Genomic DNA, 12179 nt, shown 5'->3' with positions numbered 1-12179 from the left:
CTTGTTTTAAACCATATAATGATTTAACCAATTTACACACTTTCTTTTCTTTTCTTGGAATAGAAAACCCTTCTGGTTGTTCCATGTAAATTTCTTCATCTAACTCATCATATAAGAAAGTGGTTTTCACATCCATTTGTTGAATTTATAGATTATACAAAGATGCAATAGCAATTAGCATTCTAATGGATGTTATTCTAATAACCGGTGAGTATGTGTCAAAGTAATCAAGACTTTCGTTTTGTCTAAAACCTTTGACCACAAGTCTTGCCTTGTATTTGTCAATTGATCCATCCGCTTTCATCTTTATCTTGAAAATCCACTTGTGCCCAAGAGGTTTATAACCTGGTAGTAAGTCCACCAATTCCCAAGTGTGATTTTGTAAGATGGACTCAACTTCACTATTGACAGCTTCTTTCCATAAAGAAGCCTTAGGACTAGACATAGCCTCTTTAAAAGTTAAGAGCTCATTTTCTAACAAAAATGTTAAAAAATTTAGACCAAAAGATTTTGAGGTTCTAGCACGTTTACTACGCCTAAGTTCCTCTTCCTCATTTTGATCTATCTCTTGCTCTTGTTCTTGATCATGTTTTTGATCTTGACTAGTAATAGCATCATGAGATCTTTTATTATTACTAGTCTCTTGTCCAATTTTATTTGGAAACACATGTCCAAAGAAAGATGCATTCCGAGATTTAATAATAGTATTTACATGCATTTCAGAATGTTCTGATTTATGAATCAAAAACCGATATGCACTACTATTCTTGGCATAACCAATGAAAATGCAATCAACAGTTTTAGGACCTATCTTAGTCTTTTTAGGACTAGGAATAGTCACTTTAGCCAAACACCCCCACACTTTTAAGTATTTGTAGGATGATACTCTCCCATGCCACAATTCATAAGATGTTTGATTCACTTTCTTTCAGGGTACTTTGTTAAGTATATAATTAGCAGAAAGTATTACTCCCCCCACAAGTTTTGAGGTAATACAGAACTTATTAACATGGCATGTATCATTTCTTTTAATGTCCTATTTTTCCTTTTAGCAATTCCATTTTGCTGAGGTGAGTAAGGAGCGGTGGTTTGATGAATTATTTCATGTTCTTTACAAAATTCACCAAAATGTGATTCATATTCACCACCTCTATTGTTTCTAAGTTTTTTAATTTTCTTACCAAGTTGATTTTCAACTTCATTCTTATATTGAATGAAAGTTTTCAAAGCTTCATCCTTAGTTCGAATTAAATAAACATAACTATATCTAATATAGTCATCTATAAAAGTGATTAAATATTTTTTCCCACCTCTAGTTTGAATTGATTTGAAATCACAAATATCACTATAAATTAATTAAAGTGGTTCCGTACTCCTTTCAATTGAATGAAAAAGAGTTTTGGATAATTTTGGCTCAACGCAAATTTCACATTTATGATTTGAATCAATGTCAAATTTAGGTAAACATTCCATATTAATTAATCTACGCAAAGATCTATAATTAACATGTCCAAGTCTACCATGCCATAAATTTTAAGACTCAAGTAAGTAAGAAGAAAATGTATTTTTATTAATAACAGAGGGTACAACAATCATTACATTCATTTTGAAAAGGCCATCAGACATGTAACATTTTCCTATATACATCCCGTTTTTGGTAAATACAAACTTGTCACTATCAAAAACTAGCATAAACCCATTCTTACTCAACAAAGATCCGGAAACAAGGTTCTTGTGAATGTCCAGTACATGCAGCACATTGTTGAGAGTGAGTTCCTTTCCATATGTCATCTCTAGAATAATCTTTCTTTATCCTTCAACTTTAGAAGTCAAAGAGTTGCCCACAAAAAGTTATTCACCGTTGTCAATTATAGAATAAGATGTAAATATCTTTTTGTCAGCACAGATATAGCGAGTAGCACCAGTGTCCACCCACCATTCTTTAGGATTTTCGACAAGATTTTCTTCGGAAACAACTGCAGAAAGATTTATGTCATCTCTATTGAAAATTTTGTCAATTTCAGTCATATAGGCTTGAGTAAGCTTCTTGTTTGATCTTTCTTTGCCTTTGCGTTTGCAATGGCAATCTTTGGCCCGATGTCCCTCTTTGTCATAAATGTAACACTTGCCATTAAACTTGTACTTCTTAGTTTCCCCTCCTTTAGATAGCATTTTCTTTTGCCATCTTTTAAAATTAGTTCCTCCGAACTTCTCTGGTTTTTCACCATAATTGACTGGTACAGTCACAACAGGAGGAGGGGTTGACGTAGTTGCAACCACCATACTAGTACTTGTTTCGGCATTAGTTTGCCCTGTTTCGGTAGCCATGAATTCTAAATTATAAAACAAAATTATAATTAGAATTTTATACTATACAAAAAATTTAAACCAAGATCACAGAATTAAATTATGTAAAATAAAAGCAACTGAAATTGTAACTTTTATTTTCAATTAATTTGAAAATAAAATAAAATTTTATTTAACCAAATTAATTCTACACAAAAAATTAAATTTCAATAACACTTCAATAATTAAAATACTGAAACAGAATTTTAATTAATGAACACTCATAAATTATTTCTGAAAACCAAAATTAATTTCTGACAAATTTCACAAATAAATATTTTGAATTGTTAATGACACCAGTATATTACTACTAGTTGTCAAAGAAAATAGACAGTATATTACTACTATCTATCAAACAGTATATTACTACTATTTGTTTTCCAACCAGAATATTATTTTATAAAATTACAGAAAAAAATTTATGTAAGAAGAAGAAAGAGAAAATGAAACAAACGAAAAATTCTGTAAACAGAATAATTCGAATCTGTCTTAAGATTGTTGGAACAATCTTCTGTGTAAAATAAATAATTGAAACCAAATCAAACAAATAAAATAAATACTTACCGAATTTATTTTACCGAACCAAATAAATAATTAAAAGATCAAGTTGAGTGTGTGACACTCTGTTCTTAAGACAGATTCGCCTCGCTACGATGCTTACGGATAAAAGGCGTCTATCTCCCAAGATACAATGATCTTCACAAATTGTAGTAGCACTCCAAACAATTTGTACAGCAAACAAAAACCTTATGTTCTATACTCTCTTTAATTTTCCTTAAAACTAATATGTAGATAATTTATGCAAAGAAGCAAAATAGGATAGCAAAATAAAATTTTCAGTCAATTTTCAGATGTACTAGACTGTTGGAAAATGACTCTATTTATAGGCAACCAAACTGCCCGAACAGGTATGAAACCAACCTGAACAGGTGTAATTTTGAATTGAACAGATGCAGTTTCTATTCAAACAGATCTAAGGCAGATTCAAACAGATAACTGCTGCTGGATTAAATCTGTAACTGCTAGGCAGTTTCTAGCAGTTTTAAAACTGTAAAACAGTTTGGATCTATTAGGAATTTTCGGACTGAAGAAGGTAATAATCTGGACAGAAAATTTAATTCAATTATGGCACAAAAATTGAAATTTAATTTCATTAAGAATTTTTGGAAAAAAAAAAATCAAATAAATTTTGTCCAAAAAATTAATATTAGAACCGACCCAACCCACACCCCGCACGGTACGGCTCGGCCGGTCGGATGGCGGCGGCGCGTGTGCGTATAGTGGTTTAGGCTAAGGTTCACTTTGTCCATAACTCTTCCCTTCTACAAACTTGGGATGCCCCTTGGGGTCCAACCCAAGTGTTGCAATCTAGAGCTTATATACATACACAAGCTGTCTTAAAGTTTCAATATGGGACAACCCATTCTAAGGAAACCCACATTTAATTCTTTAAATGTCTATTCCATGAACCCGAAAACGACGTCAAGTTCTCATTCACTCATAAATGGTTTTGACGAATCATCTTCACCATGTGACTTACCATGCAGTAAGGAACACGTCACTTCTTCGGACCCACCCCGAAAGACGTTTGGGGCCCATTCAAAATTAGGCTCAAAGATGGCCTAAAATAAGCCTATATAAAACCAATTTTCCAACAGTTAGAAGGGGTGTGTAGTCCAATTTTAGAGAGAGAAAGTTATGGTGATAATGGCATATGAAGAAAATTGGGAATAAAAATAAAGGTAATATTGACTTGTGCAAAAATCATTAACAGAGTTAAATTTTGCAATTTACCTCAAAACACAAGTAGGTTATGTGTATATTTCTAAACTTGAAAGGGGTAACGTGTATTTGAGCTAAATGATAAAGGGATAAAATGAAATTAATCCTTCTTTTTATTTATTTATTTTTTATAGGATCGATTATGGGTTGATTTTTATGAGTATTTTTTTTTATTTAAAGAGAAAACTGTTGAAAAGTCTAATCTAACAATTGTTTAATACATTAAATCTAGTGAATATTTTTTGTTTGTGAGAAGCCCACATTTTATGAAATAGTTTGGTGAGAAGTCATTTGGTCGTTTTGGATGTTTAATTTTTTTCCTATATGTTTAATTTTTTCTCTTATTTGTTCAAATTTTATCTATCCAATCTTTTATCTATACTTTTTTTTTTATTTGTACAAATAATAGAGATTGATTCTATCTATGTAATATAGTGAGAGAGTAGAGAAAGAGAAACAATCACTTCTTCAAATCTCATCATCTTATTTGAATTTTTTTTCTTTTTGACTCTCCTTATTTCTCTCTCTGCTCTATCTTTCTCTCTACACACACACACACACACATATGTTGTATATACAGATTTGCTAGTGTACAAATATATCCTACTTTTTTTTTCTCAGATCTGCCAGTATACAGATCTCCGTTTGCCAGAAACTTCTTTGCAGCGGCAGCAGTGGTGGATGTGACTTATGCCGTCGAAAAAGATCCAAAGCTTCACGTGATAGAGTAAAGGTAGAGAGAGACCTCGTCTTGGAAACAATAGTAGAGATGGAAAGTTGAGAGAGGACGAACATTGTTAGAGATGACAACGACCCTTTGAGTTAAAAGTTTGCGATAGTTAGAAGGGTCATCTAGCCTAAGAAAAAATGACATAGCGTCATCGCTATAGCGATCTCGGTTGTCCCTTTTCTGTTCTGTTGTATTCCGGACTCAGTTCCGTGATGTTGGTGGTGGTATACCTTGTTGTCATCCTTTAATTCCACTTGATTGAGTTTTAGGATGTATTGGGCAGAGTTGTTATAGGTTCGTTAGGCTTTGGTTTCAATTCTTTGTTGCCTAGTTTTTAGGAGGTCCGCTCGAGCGGGTCTTCTTGCGCTCGAACGGAGATTGCACGCTCTCAGTTTTTCGTGTCCCTGCAAAACTTCTGCAGGTGTGATTTTTACGCTCGAGCGAGTTTCTTTACGCTCAAGCGGTGGCGCTTGAGCGGGTACTTTGGCGCTCGAGCGGGTAGTACTTTTGGGTGTAAGTTCTGGGAGGGGGAAATCTACGCTCGAGCGGACTGGTTTTCACGTTCGAGTGGATGTACTTTTTTCATGTGTCTTGGCGCTCGAGCGGGCCTTATTGCGCTCGAGCGAACCTAGTTTTTTGTTCTTGACGCTCGAGCGTTGTGTTCTCCGCTCGAGCGAGAATGTCGTATATCAGTTGGCAGCTGGGCTTTTTAAAATCACTTTTTACATTCTCTCTCTCTCTTTTACTTTCTAAAAAGACTTTTTGAGAGTTCCTCTATCTAGAAACTCCCTTCTCTCTAGGGTTTGATCTAGTTAGAGTGTTTCCCTTTCCTTCGGCCTTTGTAAGAGTTGGGTTGATCGTCGAGGGTTATCTTTTGATCCGAGAAACTTGTGATTTAGAGCATTTTCGTTTTCATCATCTTCTTCGTTGGGTGTCAACTTTTGAGGTAGGGATTCCTACTCACTCCTATGGTATTTGATATAGATTTTTGGTTATTTTGATAAAGTGTTGAAGTTGGGCATTTTGGGACTTAGGGTTTCAAAATGTTAAATGGGGGTTTTGTCATTTTGATTCTTGAAAATGTATATTGGGTTTCAAAATGAGGTTATTGTTGTTGGTTGTTGATATTTACACCATTGGGTCAATGTTGGGAATTGGGGTAAAGAACGCTAAGTTGTTATATGAATTAATTGGTATAATTAATTTGAAAAAGGTTGTGATTATATGAAATTGAGTTGGAATTAATGAAATAGATTCATTATATTGTGAAATAGTGGAGTTGGATTTATAAATCGCTCACTTTTGAGAACATTGATATTTTATCTGTTGAGGCTTTTATTATCTGTTTAGAAATAAATGCTTTGGGCTACCGGTGGAGGGTAGCTATGATTGTTATAGATAATGCATGATGATTAGGTAAACTAAAACTAATCAATTGGATGTGTCATAGACTATGATGGCTGATAGAATATATTAACGTTATGTGTTGATTGATTGTGTATAGGATCTATGTGTATATACATTGTTTTGTGTGGGAGGAGAAAGGGGCTGTACTCCACGGTTTATTGGAAGAAAGGGGCTGGACCTCTAAACCGAACGGTTTATTGGAAGAAAGGGGCTGGACCTCTAAACCGGAAGGTCTATTGGAAGAAAGGGGCTGGACCTTTAGACCGGAAATTGTGTTACGTTGATACAGCTCATATGCTTATCTATTGAAGTGTTTATACAGCTCATATGCTTATCTATTGAAGTGTTTATACAGCTTATATGCTTATCTATTGAAGTGTTTATACAGCTCATATGCTTATCTATTGAAGTGTTTATACAGCTCATATGCTTATCTGATGAGGTGTTGAGACAGCTTGTATGCTTATCTATTGCGAAATGGGAAACGTTTAATATGAAATATTATTTCGTTTAGAGTGTGTGTGGCCATGTTCTGAGCCTCGGGTATAAATTTGGAAATTGGATAAAAAATGGAAAATGAAATGAAACATAGACATTGTGGTCACGTAATGGAAATGGTTTATGAATTGATTTATGGGAGTTAAACATTTATCAATTGCTAATGTCTTAGTTACTACTCATATTGTGTTTAGCATATCTCTACTGGGCGTTGGCTCACCCAATATGGGACATTATTTTCAGGTACAGGTAGCATGCCACCTCCAGGGACATAGCTTGGAAGGTTATGAGAGTTGAAGACTCCTTTTGATTATTTTGTTTGTATTACATGTATATCAAGCCAAGGGCTTATTTTGTATAGAGTTAGTACTCTTCTTTTGTGTAACCAAGTGTTGACTTGGAAAGGTGTAAGCCCGTAGGGCATTTGCTTTTGTTGTTAACATGTAATACTGTTATAAGAACTACTCTGATGAATGGAAATGTGTTGGTTTTCTTATATTATTGCATTTCTGATTGATGGGTATTACGTGTTATTTTGAGGGCGTTACAACTTGGTATCAGAGCGTACCGGGTTCGAATACTTTGGGTACGTGGGAAGTGATTGGGATCACAATGGGTTTGTCTCGCTTGATTGAGACTTAGATGTAGTGTCATATGCTATGTGCTGAATTGATAACATGCTTATGTGACTATATAGGTATGGGATTTAGTTTCTAGGATGTTGATTGGATCCTTGGGTTTCTAGGAGTCTTGTTGGAAAATCACTTGATCAATGCTGTTTATAACCGAAACTCTAGTAACGCCTCGGGACTATAATTATCCAGAAATGAAATTCGTAAGTGCTTATGTGTTTATGTGCTTACGTGGAGTGAATTACAGTTGTCCATGTATTAGGACGCGAGTGTTTAGTTTTGGCACATTTATGAATGTGCTAACGTTCTTCGTTACCTTTATTAGAATGTCAAGACGAGGACGTGGTAGACGAGGCAGACGTGGTAGGCAGGAGATGCCTTTACCGGATGATATTCCGGCACAGCAAGAAGGGGTTGGCCAGGCCAATGTGGCCGAGCCAGCAGGTCAGGAGGCTATGGGCGCTTTAGCCCGAGGGATAGCCGATGCTTTGAGGGAGTCTGTGGGTATTTTCCGAGCTCAGGCTCTAGTTCAGGCCCAGGTTGTTGAGGCAGGGCCTTCCTTCTTGAAGAGGGAATTCTTCCGGCCCAATCCGGACGAATTTGTTGGGGATCCGAAGGAGCCACTTAAGGCTGACGAGTGGTTGGAACGGATGGAGAAGACGTTCGAGATGCTTGGCATCGAGGACGGGGCTTTGAAGGTGACCTTGGCATCCTTCCAGCTGAAGGGAGATGCGGGTCAGTGGTGGAAGTACGAGAAGGGCAGTGTTGGTGGTGCATGGGAGGCGTTTGTTATTATCTCAGATAGGCAACCCAAGAGGGGGGGTGAATTGGGTTATTAAAAATTTCACAATATTAAAAATAATACAATATTCAGATTTTAATAAATAAATAAAAACAGAATAATAATTATCAATATAAAAGTAGAAGAGATAGAGAGAGAAAATCAAACACTGCGATTTATAGTGGTTCGGCACGCCAGGCCTACGTCCACTCCCCAAGGAACCTCCTTGAGAATTTCTTTACTATCAATTGAATAAATACACCACCAAGCTTGTGGATTTGGCACAGGACTTACTCTTATCTATTGAGCCTCAGTCAACAATAAATGCCTTACCCTTACAAAATCTCTCACAAAAATAAGGAATAAGAATAAGTGGTAATTGAACCCACTTTTACAATAATTCTCTCACAAAGAGTAGATATGAAAGTGTAAGAACAAAAGCTAGACTTAGATCTGAAAGTGGAAGAGCAGAATACTCAGAATTTTGGAGCTCACAGAAATATTTTCTCTTCAAGTTCTTTATTTTTTCTCCACACACAACACTTCTATTTATACACAAAAATATACCCGTTGGACGCTCCTTGCTGACGTCATGGCTTACATAAGCACGCTCCTGACGTCATGGCTTACATAAGCACGCTCCTGATGTCATGGCTTACATAAGCACACTTTTGATGTCATCGCTTACATAAGCACACTCCTTGATTTTGAATAGTCAGTAAAAAGATAAAAAATAAGACTGATTTTTTCTTTTTGTTTTTTTCAAACATAGAGCCACTATTTTTGTAGACAATTTAATACAAAGTTCACAACTTTCAAACAAACAAATAATTTTCTCCATCTAGTTTATAATATATATATATAACTCCATCTTTTTCTTCTTGTTTGATTATAATATGATATAATCAATGTAATGTAAAAACTTTAATAGCGCACGTGATGTATTCTATTTATATTATATGCAATATATATATATATATATATATATAATGTTCTAATCAAATATTTGCATAAAAAAATCTCTTTAATAATATTTATGATGAATCTGAAAATATATGCCTTCTTTAAAATATTGTATAAGTTGTAGAGATTTTAAACTAAATATATTCTACCACTCCATATTAATTTTGTCAACACAAGACAACCCATCAATATTAAATTTGTCAAAATAATATAATTAATCAAAAATTTTAATCAATTTTAATTTTGTCAAAAAGTGAATAGTGATCACCCTAAATTTTCAAAAAGTGAATAGTAAAGTTTTCAAAAATATTTTTATTTTAATTTTGTCAAAAAGTGAATAGTGATCAACCTAAATTTTCAAAAAGTGAATAGTAAAGTTTTCAAAAATATTTTTATTATAATATTTAACAAATATATATATATTTAAAAAGATAATATTTTGTGTCAAATAATATGTATATTAAAAAAATCCAAATTGTTACAAATAATATTTTAGACATCATCAAAATTAAATAATATGATTAACATTTGTGAATGTTTTCCAGGAGAAGTTTTTATCTTCAGCTACTAGGGAGAAGCTGAGGGAGCAGTTTTGCCAGCTTAGACAGCAAGGCTTGTCAGTGGCCGAGTTTGAGGCTACTTTTACTAGTCTGTCCAGATTTGCACCTGAACTGGTGACGTCCGAGGAACGCCGTTGTTTTGAGTTTGAGCGGAAGTTGAGGTGTGGACTCAAGTTGAGGGTTGGAGGGTCCTTTATTCGAGAGTACAGGCGTTTGGTTGATGCTGCTGCTCATATGGAGATTATGATGCAGGAGGAAGACGAGGGGCAGAGAGGTTCCAAGAGGAGCTAAGATGGTCAGGGTGACGGCAGGAGACAGAGGGGTTCTAACCCTTAGCAGTCTCAAGGTGGTTTGGCTAGATCGACCTTTCCAGTACCGAGCGCGGGCTCTGGGAGAGGTAGTCAGGGAGGCCTGACTTGTTTTGCGTGTGGCCAGCTGGGTCACAAGTCTTCGGTTTGCCTGCAGAAGGGAGGGGGTCAGAGAGCTGCTTCTTCTTCAGCTAGACCTCAGGGCCAAAGTCATGGCAGGGGCCAGCCTTTGTCTTGCTATCAGTGTGGTCAGCCTGGGCACCTGAAGAGGTATTGCCCACAGTTGAGTGCCACTTTAGGAGCGTCTGGTTCTAGGCAGACGCAGGGTTTTCAGCCAGCTCAGTCTGTGCAGGCCTCAAGGGCCAATCCGGGAGCTTCGTCATCCCAGTCAATGCAGCAATCTTTTGCTCCTAGAGGTAAGCAGGTAGATCAGGGGCCTACAGGGCGCGTGTATGCTGTTACCACGCAGGATCTAGTACCGGCTCCATCAGTAGTGAGAGGTACCTTTCTGTTTTGTAACTCAGTTGCTAGTGTATTGATTGATACGGGTGCATCTCATTCTTTTGTGTCTGCTGCATTTGCATCTGTTTTGGAATTGGAGTTAGCACAGTTAGCATCTCCTATATGTGTGGTATCGCCTATTGGTGGTGAGTTGATCTTGAAACAAGGTGTTAGAGGTTGTGATATAGAGGTCGCCGACCATAGGCTTCCTTTTCCATTTGTGGTCATGCCCATGAAGGGTTTTGATGTTATTTTGGGTATGGACTAGCTATCGTCATACTGGGCAGTTATTGATTGCTACCGCCAGAGGGTCACAGTTTGTACCTTGAGCAGGGAGTGTTTCCATTTCTTGGGGGATCGGGTTGGTAGTGTGTTGCCACCGATGTATGATCCGTGAGGGCGGAATAAGCTTAGTGGTCTACTTGCTAGCTTTATGAGTGGTGACTGTGACGAGACCCAGATTGTATTGCCGAGGGTGGTTTGTGAGTATTCGGATGTTTTTCCCGAGGATCTCGTTAGTTTGCCACCTCACCGAGAGATAGAGTTCTCTATTGATTTAGTGCCCGGCACAGCGCCGATTTCTATGGCACCTTATCGTTTTGCCCCAGCCGAGTTGAGTGAGTTGAAGATTCAGCTCCAGGAATTGCTAGATAAGGGTTTTGTTCGCCCTAGTGCTTCGCCGTGGGGAGCACCGGCCCTCTTTGCTAAAAAGAAAGATGGTGCCTTGAGATTGTGTATAGACTACCGGAGGTTGAATCGAGCTACGGTCAAGAATAAGTACTCTATGCCTCGTATAGATGATTTGTTTGACCAGTTGAAGGGTTATCGGGTTACCACCAGTTGAGGGTCAGGGAGGAGGATATTCCTAAAACGGCATTCCGTACGCGGTATGGCCATTATGAGTTTCTGGTGATGCCATTCGGGCTTACCAATGCACCGGCAGTCTTTATGGACTTGATGAACCGGATCTTCCGGGAATTTTTGGATCGATTTGTAGTCGTTTTCGTGGACGACATTCTTATCTATTCGCCTTCTGAGGAGGAGCACAAGGAAAACTTGAGAGTGGTGCTTGAATTGCTTAGAGCCCATAGGCTGTATGCCAAGTTTGGAAAGTGTGAGTTCTGGCTAGGAGAGGTCAAATTCTTAGGCCATGTGGTATCTGGTGAAGGGGTGTCTGTTGATACATCCAAGGTAGAGGCAGTGCAAGATTGGGCACAGCCTAAGAGTGTGTTTGAGATCCGCAGTTTTCTGGGATTAGCTGGGTATTACCGTCGGTTTGTGAAAGATTTCTCCAGGCTAGCTGCGCCGTTGACTAGATTGACGCGAAAAGTGGTCAAGTTTGTGTGGAGTGAGACTTGTGAAAAGTCGTTCCAAGAGTTGAAGGTTAGATTGACCCCCGCTCCGGTTTTGATTATTCCGGAGAGAGGGTTGGGTTATGCGGTTTATTGTGATGCCTCACGAGAGGGTTTGGGTTGTGTGTTGATGCAAGAGGGGAAAGTGGTAGCTTATGGCTCACGTCAGTTGAAAGTACACGAGAAGAATTACCCTACACACGACTTAGAGTTAGCAGCAGTGATCTTTGCCTTGAAGATTTGGAGACACTACCTTTATGGTGAGAGGTTCGAGGTGTTCTCGGACCACAAGAGTTTGAAGTATCTGTTTACACAGAGA

This window comes from Camellia sinensis, chromosome 10, assembly GCF_055761805.1.
Source record: "Camellia sinensis isolate YWXY chromosome 10, ASM5576180v1, whole genome shotgun sequence".
NCBI classification, from domain to species: Eukaryota; Viridiplantae; Streptophyta; class Magnoliopsida; order Ericales; family Theaceae; genus Camellia; species Camellia sinensis.
This window is presented reverse-complemented; position numbering follows the sequence as displayed.